Here is a 15678-nt window from a genome sequence, read left to right as displayed (position 1 = left end):
AGCAATTGTGGGAGGAAGGAGGTTCACAGGTGATTTGGGTTTGACATAAGCTTTGATTTAGTGAGTTATAATTCAAAGGCCAAGAAGCAATTGAATATAAAAAAACCCAGTCCTGAATGTTGTGTGGACATTTACACCTGTGCCAAGTGAATATGAAATGTTACCCAGTCAGAATGATGGTGTTTTACATTCATTTGGCACAGGTACAAATGACCACATAAGGGATAACTAGGTCCTTGAACTTTCAAAGTACTACTTTAAGTAGCGCTTGGTGAAGAAGAGCCAACAATGAGCATGCCTCAACTCCTGTGGAGATAGGAAACCATATTATTAGAATGGAAGACCAATAAATTCTGAAGTGTGTGTACCAAGGAATGCTGTTACACAGCCATTGATCATGTGAGCATGACAAAAGCACAAGTGACATGATAAAATTGCCAGTGGTGGGAGTTGAGTCCTTTATGCCTTTAAAAATCTCTCCCTTACACCTTACCATTAATAATGGTGACAAAGCCAACAATATCACACACAAAATTTAATGCAGATGAATAGCTAAGTGGGTGCCTCCAAAAGCAATTGTTTTGTGTAAATTACATGTCAGGCAGAATGTCTTAGTGGCTTAATAAAAGCAGTCTGCTAGTCTTTTATCTGTAAGCCTGGTTTTTAATCCAGTTTAAAGCACAGAGGCTCTGAATAATCAGAAAGTTGTTTGTTGAAGATCATTCAGATTTCATCTGCCACAAAACTTCATCCTCTGTATTGTCCCTCCTGTCCTGTCTGGCAAATAGGAAATCAGGAGTTGTTGGGACAAGACTAAAATCCAGTTAGTCCACTATCCCTGTGTCTTTATGTGGCCAGTACCAGATGGCTTTGGGAGAAGGTGTAAAACTCTCATAGACAATTATGAAATAATCTGCCTATGGGGAATGTTTCTGCCTAAATCCAAGAAGTTAAATGGTTGGTTAGAAGTAGTTTATAATTTTATAGCCCAGTGATTCTCATGACTGACAGATTTAATCTTTGCAGTAAAATAATCACTAGGAAACAAAATATTTATAATGGTAACAATATATGGAAATACACTCAGTTTGGTATCACATGAGGAACTAATTCAAGTGACATGGCTCATTAAAACCCAACATTTTTAGATTATATTTGTAATGAATAGATATTAATCTTTGTGTCATGCACGTGCTCCTTCCTGTGTCAAAAGAGGGTGTGTGGGGGCGGGGGAGGAAACAGAAGCTAAAAACATACAGCAGTAGACTTGGATGTTTATGTTCCATTGTCTAAGGACAAAAATTTTAGGGACAGATCCTTGACTTCAGTGGGACCAGGAGCAGGCCTTAGAAGAGATGTAAACTATTCCTGGGGGAATTCTGCACCACTGCACAATGCAGAAGGTTGCAGAAATTAATGTTGTGCATGCAGAATTTCCTTTCCTCACAGAAATGGGCTGCAGTGCTACTATCTGCCACTAGGGGCCACTGGACTCGGCAGAGCCCAGGTGGCACATAGAAGACACTGCTGGGAGGAAGGAGAGGGAGCTAGAGGGTTCCTGGCAGCTGCAGTTCCCAGTATGCCCTGAGGGAAGGCGAGGGTAATGCACAGGAAACCCTACAAACCAGGGACCAAGCATCATGCTGTTTCTCCCTCTGGATCCCTGGGCTTAGGTGAAGGGAGGGGGATGAATGTCTGGGCCAGGGGTCTCCCATGGCTGGGCTCTGGGGAGGGATGGGATGTGGATATCTGGGCCGGGGGGGTGGAGGCCCACGGTTGGGTTTTGGGAAGGAGGAGTTTCAGGTGTATTGGCTGAGGGGAGAGGTTGTGGGTGTCTGGCTCCCTGGTTGGACTCAGGGGGTAGGGGTGCTGTGGGTGTCTGTCTCCCTGGATGGGCTCTGGAGGAGGTGGGGGGAAGTGGGCAGAGAAATAGGAACTGGGTTGTCATAGTGGTTTCTTTAACTCTCTACTCCTGGGGGAAAATTTGTGTGTCTCTGTATTGTTACAGACATACTTGCTGACTGGTATTTTGAAATAAATTACCAAATAATTGAAACTGGTGTGATTATGTAGTGTTGTTTTGACAAAGAAAATTTGCAGAATTTTAAAATATTGTGTGCAGAATTTTTAATTTTTTGGTGCAGAATGCCCCCAGGAGTAGAAAACATAAAGCCAACTTCCGTGAATAATATGTGCACACATCAGACTAACTCTCCTGCAGACGCTAACCATTAATGGTAATGATCAATCACCATTTCATACAACAGTAAGTTTTGCTCCATGGTGTTGCATTGGTGTATAATTTTTACATGGCTTTCTTCAGGTAATTAAAGTAACTGAGGCAGCAACTGGTTATACATTTACTTTGCTAAAAGATAAGATTTGTTACAGACTTAAGTGCCACCTGATATGCACCAAACAGTAAGGTGCAGAGCTTACACTGAGTTTCCTGAACAGAACAGGCATGATCTTAATTACTGCAAAATGAAGACTAGTTTCCTTATTGCGTGCCTTAATGTACCACCGACAATGTGCTTTGCTTATTTCAATAGTCAGTAGTATCCAGCATGTGCACTGCTTAATTTTATTCAGCTCTATGGTACTGTAATATCTATTCCATTAGCTTTGGTCTACTCTTTTCAAATATCTAAAATGCAATTAATCCCCCTCTTCTAGCAAATTGAGATGACAGGACCCAAGAAATATAGCTTTAGTACCTATTTGGCTTAGAGAGTTCACTCAAAGGCATTAAAGTCAACTGGGTTCCTCCACACTTACAGCAATGTATATGTTCCTATCTTTTTATTTTTAAATGATTTATAGACTTTTTCCATGGCACTCACCCCAATAAGATCTGATTGCCTCACAAACATCACTGCATTTAGTGTTACAACTCATCAGTGAAAGAGAGGGGGATTTGAGGCATCGGCAGATTAAATGACTTGCCCAAGGTTACAGAGTAATCTGTGTGGCAGACCCAAGAACAGAACTCATATCTTTTGAGCCCTAGCTCAGTGATTCAACTACGAGACCATTCCTCCACTCTAGTGTTAGGCTTCAGGATACAATGCCGTGGTCCCTTGAGGGCACTCATTCTAGGTTCCAGTCTCCACAGCCATCATCTCTTCTGGCAGAGAACCACATCCCTATCCCTTCTGACCAGGATTTTTCCAGGCTGCACGGTTCCCTGCCTAAACTGTGATATCTTCAGCAAGCCAAACTGCCTGAACATGGATGGATTTTGCCTTTTGCTGAGTAAGACAATTTAGCTTTAATAGAAATGATCTATCTTAGACATTTTCATGGCCTCCATCACCCTGGTATCCAAGCCCCTCACCGTCTTTGATATGTTTATCCTTCACACCCTTGTGTGGTAGGGAAGTGCTATTATCCCCACTGTGCAGATGGGGAGCTGAGACGCAGAAAGAGGAAGGGTCAGATTTTTAAAGGAATGTAGATGCCTAACTCCAACTGATTTCAAATGACCCGCCCAAAGTCACACAGGAAGTCTGCAGTAGAGTAGAGGGTTGAACCCAACTCACTCAAGTCCTAGGCTAGTAGTTTATCAATGTAACATCTTACCACAGGCCATTGCCCAGGAAGTCCTAGAGCTCTGCCCTAACCACATAACCAAATTAATAATAAAGAATAGGAAGGATGAGCTGTGTGTCTCTCATTTCCTGTAGAATTCCAGAGAGGTGAAAGCACTTTGTAGATAACCTGGTTTGAAGGTGTGAGGACTGAGTAAATTTCTGGAAGAGCCAGATGACCAAAGGCATAAGCCTCTATGGGGACATTTTAGTGTATGGAAGAGAGAAGTGCCCTCTTTGGTAAGTGGTTTGTTAATTAGTAGGATAAAAGTTGCATATATTGAGTTCTAGGCTTCTTCTATGTGTGGATTCTGCTCCTTTGATTGTGGACCATGAGGAGCATGTTAAAAACAAATCTCTCTTGTTTTACATCATATATTTAGAGTATTGATTGTACACAAAGGTGTTAAAAAGGGACAAACCAATAGTGTTCACCCTCATGGCATAGTACTGCTAAAAAAACACAGGAAAGATATCAGGGAACTCCATTGGTGGAGGCAAGCACAAATAGAGAAGACTTCCAATCCCACCCATTACAGCCAGGCATCTGAGAGGGACTCCAAGACTCTGTTCTGGCTTTTGTAATTCTTTCTGTCATCTTTTTCTCCACCATTTTGGCAGCTCAGGCTAAGTGGAACAAAAGATTTGTCCATGTTGTTGTATCTAAAATCAGTTTTTGATTTGAAACACTAAAATGGGAGGAAAGAGGATTTCACTGAACCTATCAAAATGGCTCTTCAGTGGGCTAACAGGTGCAGCTACATGGGAGAAAAAGATTTTTCAGACCCCTCCAACCCTCTCAAGATGGGCTACCCTAGGGGCTTTTTTGATGCAACTCATGCAGGGTCTCATTCTGCCCCATAGTATTCTGTGGGTCATATCCATATCCCATATGAATTGATGTAGCTCCATGAAAGCAGCTGAGGTTCCTCCATTGTAATGGCTTACATGGAGCTACATGGATTTACACCAGCTAAGGATTTGGCCCTGTGTTTTCAGGAGCAGCTTGGACACAGACTAGGCTAACTTTGAGACCCTTGAATGTTGAAGTTTCAAGTGGAATGTTTCACACTGCTTTTGGGCTGGGGTGTGAGGGGAAGAGAGGGAGGAAAGGATGAGACTGAGAAAGTCTTCTTTGTTAAAGCTTAGATTATTTGTTTTTTATTTAAACTGGATTAAAATGTGAAAACATCTGTACAAATGTTCACTTGCTAGATGTATCCAAGGTACAGTAATTTTATTCTCATTCTTCTCTATTGAACTGCAGCTTTGAGCTACTTAGCAGCCATAAGCATAAATCAAGAATTTCATTTTCTTCTCTAGGATAATTTGCAAGTGAGAGGCATCACAGAATCGATGGTTTAAGGCTGTTTGACATGTACATGATTCTTACACTTGCATAACAAAACTTCATAAGGTTCAATGAACACTTTGATCCTTTTCTGAGCCAATGTGTTAATATCAGACATTTTATGTAACCTGCCCTTTTCAGCAATTGCGTGTGATACTAATTAGTGACATTTTGGCTTTCTTCATGCATGTGAACTTGTGTTCTGGGTTGGAAAACTGTATTAATAGGGACTCAGGATTCATACTGCATTGTCCAGGTTGTCTCTCTCTTCATTAACTCAATCAGATTTCTGGCATGTTGCCACATCCCTCCATCATACTGTCTCCTGATGAGACAGTCTTCAAAGGCAAAAGGGGTTTATGGAAAACCCTAACAATTAATTTTCTGCATTTCTGTTGGGATGAAAGATCAAACAATGTCTGATACTTGCCAGCTGCAAAGTCAGGCATAAAGTATTGTATCATGTAAGAATACAAAATCTCATCACTATTTCAAAACTGAAACTTTTGTATTAGCTCTGGGTATGTTCTGTCAAGTGACTATCGTAAAGAGTCACACTCTTAAAAGGAACCTTATTATCCCTCCCTCCCGCCTGGCTTCTCGATACTGTACCCACTAAAGGGAAGTGGATGGGGGAGAAGCAGCAGATGTGGTGTATCTTGACTTTAGTAAGGCTTTCGATACTATCGTGCATGACCGTCTCAGAAGAAACTATGGATATACAATCTAGATGGAGCTACTATAAGGTGAGTGTAAAACTGATTGGAAAGCTGTTCCCAGAGACTAGTTATCAGTGGTTCAGTCAAGCTGGAAGGGCAAATTGAGAGGAGTCCCACACTAAATCATTCAATAATGATGTAGATAATGGCAGAGAGAGTACATTTATAAAGTTTGTGGCTGATATCAAGCTGGGAGGGGTTGCAAGTGCTTTGGAGGATAGAATTAAAATTCAGAATGCTCTGGACAAACTGGAGAAATGGTCTGAAGTAAACAGGATGAAATTCAATAAGGACAAATGCAAAGTACTCCACTTAGGAAGAAACAGTTGCACACATACAAAATGGTAAATGACTCTCTAGGAAGGAGTACTGTGGAGAGGGATATGGGGACATGGGTGGTGAGTAAACCCCCCCTTTGGGGAGGTTAGCCCGCCGGTCTCACCCTCCCGCAATCTGGAACCCCGAGGCCTGCCCACCCAAGCAATGCTGGCCACCCCATCACTCTCTCAGCGCCTGGCTAAGCTGCTAGCCCCCCTGAGTGCCGGCCCAGCCCCCCGAAGCACCAGACTGCCCTCAGCACCCAACTGAGCTGCTGGCCCCCTGAGTGCTGGGCTGGCCTGCCCCCCCCCCCCCCGGCCCGTTCCCCTCCTGCAGGCCAGCCCAAGCACTGCAGCTGGCTGCCGGTGGGTCCAAGCTCCTGGCAGCTGACTGGAGCTGAGCCCCAGATAACTTCAGGGTAGAGGGGCAGGGAAGGTGGGGCCTCCCAAGGAAACATAGGCAGGGCCATGGCCTGAGGCAGGGAAGGCTTAGCCTTTAATACCCGCGTCCATGCGTGGGGATCATAGTGGATCACAAGCTAAATATGAATCAGCAGTGTAACCCTGTTGCAAAAAAAGCAAACATCATTCTGGGATAGATTAGCAGGAGTGCTGTAGGCAAGACATGAGAAGTAATTCTTCTACTCTATTCCATGCTGATATGGCCTCAGCTGGAGTGTAGTGTCCAGTTCTGGGCACCACATTTCAGGAAAGATGTGGACAAATTGGAGAAAGTCCAGAGGAGAGCAACAAAAATGATTAAAGGTCTAGAAAACATGACCTATGAGGGAAGATTGAAAATTGGGTTTGTTTAGTCTGGAGAAGAGAAGACTGAGAGGGGACATGACAGTTTTCAAGTACATAAAAGGTTGTTACAAGAAGGACGGAGAAAAATTGTTCTTCTTAACCTCTGAGGCTAGGACAAGAAGCAACAGGCTTAAATTACAGCAAGGGAGGTTTAGGTTGGAGCTTAGGAAAAACTTCCTAACTCTCAGGGTGGTTAAATGCTGGAATAATTTGCCTAGGGAGGTTATGGAATCTCCATCATTGTAGGTTTATAAGAGCATATTAGACAAGCACCTGTCAGGGATGGTCTAGATAACTTAGTCCTGCCTTGAGTGCCGGGGACTGGACTAGATGACTTCTCAAGGTCCCTTCCTACAATTCTATGATTCTGTGGGGGTACACACTTCATAATTTCTGTGGGCTGAGCTTGTTGCACACACTGGAGGCTTTTTTCATCCCTCCATTCCCCTCCACAAGCTCTTTTTGTGCTATCCTCCTATCCCCTTCTAGTTCAGTGACTCCACACAACATCCCCAATCTCCCATCTGCCTGGGGTTTTGTGTGCTTCCCATTCCTCCTCTTCCTCCCTTACCACTGTCCCCCATTCTCCCCTACGTGCTGGTGACTATGCACTCCAGCCCCATCCCTATTCTCCCCTTCCACTATACCAGGGTCTCCCATTCTCTGCCCCATGCCAGAGACCGTGTGCATGCCCCTATCTCCCCTTCTCCTCCCACTATTATTTGTCTAGGAGATAAATCGTTCAGGGTGCCAGAATGTCAAGCCCTATTGGGAGAATAAGCAGAGGTTCTGTTATGCTACAGGGCATTAATGGCTACCTGTGACACTCTGTGCCTCGGGGGAACTCCCTGCACCCCTATGTTCATGCTTATAAAATGATTGTGTGGTATCCAATGCAGTTTGTCATGTCGGGTGTCTTCAGCAGGCTCATGATGCACTGCGCATTGTTGTTATAGTAATGTTACAGGTTGTAATTTCATGTACATAGTTATGAGGCTGAAAATGTGTTCTTATGGCTTAAAACAAGCCCAGGCAAAAACTCTCTAGGAGCAGAGACCCAGGCAAAACTCTCCAGGAGCAGAGGGGCAGTTTACACCTCATCACAGCATGTATGTGACAAACCCAGCCCCGCCTCACAGGAACAAAGGACACTGGCCTAGGCAGCCACAAAGGATTTGTTGGACTCTTGAGTGAGTCACCCTCCCTTCCCTTGGTCAGTTTGGGACTACGATGAGGTAATGCTCACCTGACTCTGAATGGGAGGGATCAAAGCCAAGAGGGAAGAAAGAGCATGATAGATGGGAGAGACATTTGCCATGCTCTCTCTCTCTTCCACCTCCATCTACAGACACCACCACCAAGTGACTGAAGTGCTGATCAAAGGGGAGAGCCTGGCTGAAGGACAACCAGCCAGCCTGTGGTGAGAAGCATGTAAGTTTGTAAGGGCATTGAAAGTGTTAAGATCAGCTTAAAATGCATTTTGCTTTTATTTTTTTGACCAAATCTTTGCCTTATAATCACTTAAAATATATCTTTTGTAGTTAATAAATTTGCTTGTTTATTCTACCTGAAGCAGTGCGTTTGGTTTGAAGCGTGTCAGAGACTCCCCTTGGGATAACAAGCCTGGTACATATCAATTTCTTTGTTAAATTGATGAACTCATATAAGCTTGCAGTATCCTGCGGGCATAACTGGGCCCTGCAAGACGGAGGTTCCGAGGGTTGTGTCTGGGACCGGAGATATTGGCTAATGTCATTCAGTTGCAGAATCCAAGCAGTGGCTGGCCAAAAGTGCTCACTCAAGTAGCTGGGAGCAGCTTACATGCCAGAGGCTGAGCGTGAATAGCCCGGGAATGGGGGTTCTCACAGCAGAGCAGGGTAAAGCTGGCTCCCAGAGTTGAAGATTGGAGTGACCTAGCAGATCACCGGTCCAGATAACACCAGGGGGACGTCACAGTGCCGTCAACCAGTTCTTTGGTCTGTAGACAATTGAGAGCTGTTTGAAGTGGTGGCTGTGCTAAACAGATGGCAGGATCTATGTTTCCTAGATTTTCTTCCTTTAAGTTTTCTGATTTCCCCCCAAATCAATAGGGTTCTGGCCATTGGTGCCTGGACTGTTCCCTGAAATGTTGGAATTGATCAGATGCAGCATTCAAAATTTGTCACATAATACCTATACAACACCAACACCGCTGTGTGGGTTGTCAGCAGCAGGGATCAAACCTGGGATGTCTAGAGCTTAATGCATGAGCCTCTACTTCCTGAGCTAAAAGAGAGTTCTCTTTTAATCAAGCTTGTAGCAGGCTCATCAGTCTCTAGCTTGCCTAGCCACCACTAGAGGGGGACAGAGTGCCATGCTGAGCAGGCAGGGGTTACGCACCCATTAAGACAGACAAATGCAAAAGTGCCATCAAGTTGAGCAAAAGGCCTGGATAAATGTGGCCAATTAAAAAACAAAACAGACAACCCAACATATCCTCACATATTTCCCACGGGAGTATTTTCTCGACCACTTCTTATACCATGCTTTCCACTATGTGCTTGCTGGATGATTTACATTCCAGATGGCTGTGCCAATTGCACTGCCTGTTCTCAGATATCAACTGTAGCATTTCAAAATGTTCCTTATTTAAAATCCCAACTATTAGTGCTGTCACAAATTCTTCTTTCCTGATAACCAAGTCACAATATTATGCCTATTATTTCCACTCATTCTCCAGACCTGTTTACCTTTGATAAAAACTAAGTGCACTTGTGCATTATATTTCTGTTTCAGAAGAATGAAAAGCAAAGTCAGACATGGAAGTAATAGCCACTATTTTTAGAAATCAAATACTGTACAATGAAAAAGATCAGTCCAATTCCATAGCCCATCAAAAGGACTCGGCCCCCTGCTGAGTCCAGACAAGGATTACTGCAAAACAAGACTGCTTTAGTGAAAAGTCACATTTAAATTATATGTAAGGAAAGTCAGGTGCTGGAGGAGTGTACAAGAAGGGACAATTCTGAAGAACAGGGTTGGAACTCTGTCTGAAGGAGCTTAATCTGCTAAGAAGATGCATGTGGTATCCCACCTAGTTTGCTATTCAGTATGAATAGGATTGTATTTTAGTTCTGGTTCACATTTGTAAGATCAAATTTATGTCTCAGTCTGAATCTTCAATTTTAAGAAATGAGCCTTTTATTCACAAAACAAATAATGCCTATCTGACATGCACAAAATCCCTAATTATTCATTTAGATGGATTTATGCTGCTTTCTGCTTTGAGGATTATAAATATTAAGCACTTTGGGTACATTAGGAAAATTTAGCTTGCTACATCTATCCTCCTATATTTGAGCATAATCAGCTCACATTGCATTTTCTCCTTTATTGTCTAATAGTGGGAACAGTGGTTGTGCATTAATTAAGACAACTGAAACAAAAAATGGTCTATGGCTTGTTGAACAGCACTGGTGTGTGTATATGAAGAGTATGTGGCAGCTTAAACAGACTGCATAATCATAGTAGCAGAGGATCTCCCAAGAATTTAAAAACAGAAATATGGATCTCTTTCTTCTCAGCCTGTAGGATCAATAGCTCGTGTGTGTGTGTGTGTGTGTGTGTGTGTGTGTGTGAGAGAGAGAGAGAGAGAGAGAGAGAGAGAGAGGTTTAAGGTTTATGTGTGAACACACTATATGTTTGTCTATGTGAAGAACTTATCAAAGGAAGGCTAAGCTTAGAAAATGAGTTTTCCCATTCCGTTCTACACCTGGTGAGGTCCGTTGTCATTCTGATTTCTTGCAGAGAGTGATCTCACCATGAAAGTTCATCAGTAGTTTCTTCACTTATACTAACAAGCTTTCCTATGTTGTTCAACAGTTTCACTGTGGTCATGGAGGCAGAAGTGATCTCTCAGATAACTAGAGCTAGTTCTAGGGAGGGCTTTGAACATTGAGACCTTGAACTGGACTCTGTATTCAGTGGAGACAGTATGGAGGGTGGAGCAGCAGATTGGTGTACTCATAGCAACCTGTGTTGCTAGGGCAAAAGGCTGTTTTATGTTGTACCAGCTGGAGTTTTTCAGGGCACATAGCTTCATCCCTAAATATAATGAGTGGCACTAATCAAGCCTAGCAATCAAAAATGAATGAATGGTGTGACCAGATCTGATAGGATGGCATACAATTTTTTGGCCATTCACAGAGGAAATGCATGTTTTTTGCATCTATGGCTACTTGCACTGTGCACTGACTTATTTTGAGGGCAGATGCCCTCAAGAGGAGAATGTTGTCAAGAAGGAAGCTCTCTGAAGTGCCTCCCTCTTCCTATCAGTGTCTTCCCAGAGTTTCCTGTGTTAAGCTTTAACCAACTGGTCTTCGTGCAGGTGGTAATTTTGCTTAAACACTGAGAAAGCAAAAAGATGGTGCGTAATGTTTGCTTTATGTGGAGTATAGAGTTGGGTGTTACCCATGTGCTGTTGACACTTCAACTCATCAACTCTGACTAAAATTCCTTATAGATGTTGTATAGTATGGGGAGGAGGCCTGAGTCTTGTTGAATTCTTACAGGTGAGGTCTTTTATAGGTGGAGGAACAGTTAGCAACCCTTTGTATTTGGGCTGAGAGGAAGGACTGGAGTAATTTCAAGGCCTTTCCGCTCAACTTCTTGTAGGCAGGAAGGAGTGTTTATTGGTCAGCACTATCAAAGAGCTTCAGCATGATGAATATGGATGAGCTTTTCTCATGTATGGACAAGTGCTGTCTGGCTTGAAACCTGCCTGAGAAGGATCCAGAATACTGGCAGCTTACTGCTGGTGTTGGAGACTGGCTTTTCCATTAGCTTGTGTAGAAAAGGGAATTTAGACCTCGGGTGATAATCTTTAAGGGTTCTTTAGTACAGGACAGTTTACTGAATGTTTTAGGAAGGTCCTGTGGACAAGATACTCCTTTCACTCCAATTTTGGACTGGCAAAACTCAGTTGCCTTCAATGGAGTTCTGTCTGATTTACATCAGCATAAGTGAGATCAGAGCCAAGCCCATTAGGAACACACAGGTTATATACAAAACAGGTTTCCTGGCTGTAATCCTTTCATGGTTTTATCTAATCAGAAAGGCAATACTGATCACGAAGACTACTTCATTGACAATCATAAAAAAAGTGGAGAAGCTCTTAAATCATCAAAGTACTGAGTCTCTGAATGTATATTATGTATTACTATAGACGAAGGAACTTGAATACTAAAGATTTGAATTCATGTTAATATTGAACATGACTGAGGAGAAGAACAGAAGTCTTATTAGGTTAACAAATATCCTTAGGGCATTTTAAAGAGTTTTCAGGTTTCTGTCCCTAGAAGCTGCTTATTTAACATTCAGACCTGGAATGTGCATTTTGCATGCATAATAATACTTATGATTTATTTTAGTTTTCTTTGCTTAAGAACATGTTTTTTCTGTGTGAAGCTTTAGTCATAGCCCATAAAAGCTTGTGCTCTAATAAATTTGTTAGTCTTTAAGGTGCCACAAGACTCCTTGTTATTTTAACAATGCCATTCAGATTGAAAATGAATTAAAAAGTAAATTAACTGAGTTGCTTCCTACAAAACTGTGCCATCTAGCTTTCAAAACCCTTTGTTAGAGGTTGAGCTAAAACTTCCAGGGGAGTTGGGCTCAGTCTCATCTCTGGCTAGCTTTCCATTTCTCAGGTGATAGGTTTGGGTTTGGATACGGATAAAGAAAGTTGGAGACATGAGGCCTGGTATAAAAGGCCTAAGGCCAAGTCAGGTCCTGCTGATATAAAGCAAAGTAGCAAGAGCAAAGCTATGAGCAAAAGTCAGGCCCTGTTACAAAGCAGATGCCTGCTCGCAGGTTTACTACATCAGCAGATCTCAACAAGGGGTCTGAAGCCCCCTGGGGGGCTGCAAGCAGGTTTCGAGGGGGCTACCAAGCAGGGTTAGACTTGCTGAGGCCAAGACCAGAAAGTCGAAGCCCCACCGCCTGGGATGGAAGCTCAGGGCCCTGAGAGCCTGACACCCGGGGCCACAGCCGAAGCCTGAGCAATTGCCCTGCTTGCTACCCCATAATGTCAGCCCTGGCTTTTATGTGCAGAAAAACAGTTGTGGCAAAGGTGGGCCGTGGAGTTTTTAATAGCATGTTGTTAGGGCTTCAGAAAGCAAAAGGCTGAGAATCCCTGCACTATGTGATACATGAACTTGGCAAAAACTGGGCTAGCACAGTAAAAACACAAGCTCTTCTAGGTGCTAAGTATTCATGTAGGAAGGCTAGAAATAAAACACCCTGAAACAGGGTTATGGTGTAGACATGCTCCCCGAAGATGGTACAGGGACACGCTGACCTCTCTTAAAGATAAGGTCAGGATGACAGGTGATGGATAGACATGTTTTGATCAAACCAACAGGTACAAGGGTAAAAGTGGTAACTAACTTCTTGTATCAGTGTATAAAAGATGGGTCGCAGAGGGGGTGTCTTTGTCCAGCTGAGGGGGAAGCAGAAAGTCCTGCTGTTCACTGAGCTGAGTCCATTTTCAGAGGCATACATGTATTGAGTGTGTCTCTGTAGCACATACAGGACACTAATATTGTGTCTTATTGGCAATAAACCTGGTTGACCTTTGCTACTGAACCGAGTCTGTGGTCTTCTTGGGCAGTTTGATCAAGGTCTGCTGTATGGGCTAACTGGCCAGAGCCAGTGCAGCACGCAGAGAGAACACATATGCAGCCAACAACTGAGAACAGTTGGCTCAGGTGACTAGGTTTCACCTAGAAAGCCCTGGGCTATCATCATAAGAGTGAGCCTGCTTCATCAGAGATAGGGAGACTAGGGGCTAGGAAAGCTATAGGGCTCTCTGAAGAGGCCTAGGAAAGTGACCTGGGACCAGATACCCTGTGGAAGGATTGAAACTGAGACAGCAGCAGGGACTGGCAGTGCATGAGATCAGAACTTTCATGCACAATAGAGTTAATGTCAGTTACTGCATTAGTGTCTTCATCTATACAGTACCAGTAAGTACTACTGAGACAAGCAAAACTGATCTGCTGAGTTCGCACTGTTTCTAAACAGAACCAAAAAGCCAACAATGACTGGTGCAAATGGGATGGCTTTATAATCTGTTAGGAACCAAAGGTAATAAATGCCATCACTTCGGTATCTTTTGGATGACAGAAATGACACTCAAACTGAATGTAGTCCACATGAAAGGTACTAGATTGGTATCAGTATTAGATACACCTTGCTAATTCATACCAATAACTGGGAGACCCACTGAATTACTGAATGGGATCTGTTTTCAGTAAGAGTGAAAGTCAACCTCTTCACAAGGATATAAATGCCAATTAAATGTAGGGCTTGAGGGACATGGGGGGTTAATGGCAAAAGAGTACCTGTTGTGGACTCTGTATGATGGGCTGCTATGAATCAAAACAAGGATGATGCATCACAGAAATACTTTGTCTATGTCTTTTGACAACTACAGTATCATCTACGTATGGCTAGTAACTATGCTATATTATGTTTATTTAATGTCTTAGTAATGGTCCCCTACAGTGGTCCACTTCCATGTCTTTGCTGAGAAATGGGAGGAGGTCACCAGATTTGTATGTGTGAATCATGCAGCGTGCAGATTAACCAAGTACTGTTCTGATTAGCTAGGTAAACTACCATATACACTTGATTATAAGCCGGTTCGTTTATAAGCCGACCCCCCCCCCCCAAGATGGATAAGTAAAAATGGAAAATTTTTGTGACCCATTCATAAGCCGACCCTATAATTCAGAAGTCAGCAAACTTTGGCTCCCGGGCCATCAGGATAAGCCACTTGTAGGCCGAGATGGTTTGTTTACCTTGAGCATCCGCAGACATGGAGGTAAACCTAAGTAAACAGTGTCCCAGTGCACCAGCTGCTTACCTTGATAGGCTGGGACAGCAACTGATAGGGAACTGTATTTTAGGGGGAGAAGCTGGGAGTCTTCTGGCTCTGCTGGCTGTGCTGCATCTCCTTGCTCCCTCTGTTGGGGGAAAGGGCTATGTCCCACCTTTCCCTCTCTATACCCTATACCCATACTATATATGAACTCTATACCTGTTCATAAGCTGACCCCCTTCTCTGGTGGTTCCCTTTTTTACTAAAAAATTCAGCTTATGAACAAGAATGTACAGTAGTTTATACTTGGAATTAGTTGGAAAAAATCCAAACTTTCAATTATTTTTATGGAACTTTTTTTTGACTGCTCTTTAGTCTATACAAAGACTACACACCACATGGGGAGGAATGATATAATTTTCCCCTGGTGGCCTGGCAGTTGCATTAACCCACTGCAGAGAGAAAGATACTTGGGACAAGAAGTTGATTCACTCTCTATACCCTTCAACCCTCAGCTTCTGCTGACCCTGCCAAGAAGTCAGCCGCTCTGAAATGTAATGTGAGTTTTGTGATTTCCAAGAAACATGAATGAAAACATCAATCCATTTCCTACAGAGCATCAAACAGTCATCAGGTGGTAACGTTTGCTCACTACTTTCTATGATGATTTCATGCTAATTACTTGGGGGCAAACTCTCTGCTCAAAACCCAATTCATTCTATGAGGGCAGAAATCTACCCCCTCATCCTGCAGCCATGTAGCTGTCCTAACAAGGCTATTCCAGCCTGAGAGCTGGAAAGGACCACAGCATCTCTTCCCTTTCCCTGATTCCATCTGCCCTTATGAGAGGACCTACACGGTGTCTGATGCCCACACCACATTCTACAAGCCTGTATTTCTGAATGTTTGGACACTTAAACATATGTAGATCAGCTGACGAGAAGTTTTGCTCTTACTAGAGTACATAATTGGGCATTATAATTTCCCTGAAACAACTCTCTTGTTTAAAAATAGCTTAAGATTTTTTTTGCCA

General features: G+C 43.1%; 1 protein-coding gene across 1 annotated transcript in view; it reads right to left on the bottom strand.

The window, feature by feature from the left end:
- Nucleotides 1–15678, bottom strand: part of NECAB1 (N-terminal EF-hand calcium binding protein 1) — a 131939-nt gene that overhangs the window by 75779 nt on the left and 40482 nt on the right. The window lies entirely within an intron of this gene.

This window comes from Gopherus evgoodei, chromosome 2 (genome assembly GCF_007399415.2).
Source record: "Gopherus evgoodei ecotype Sinaloan lineage chromosome 2, rGopEvg1_v1.p, whole genome shotgun sequence".
Classification (NCBI taxonomy): domain Eukaryota; kingdom Metazoa; phylum Chordata; order Testudines; family Testudinidae; genus Gopherus; species Gopherus evgoodei.
The sequence above is the reverse complement of the archived record's forward strand: the minus strand, read 5'-3'. Positions and strand labels throughout refer to the sequence as shown.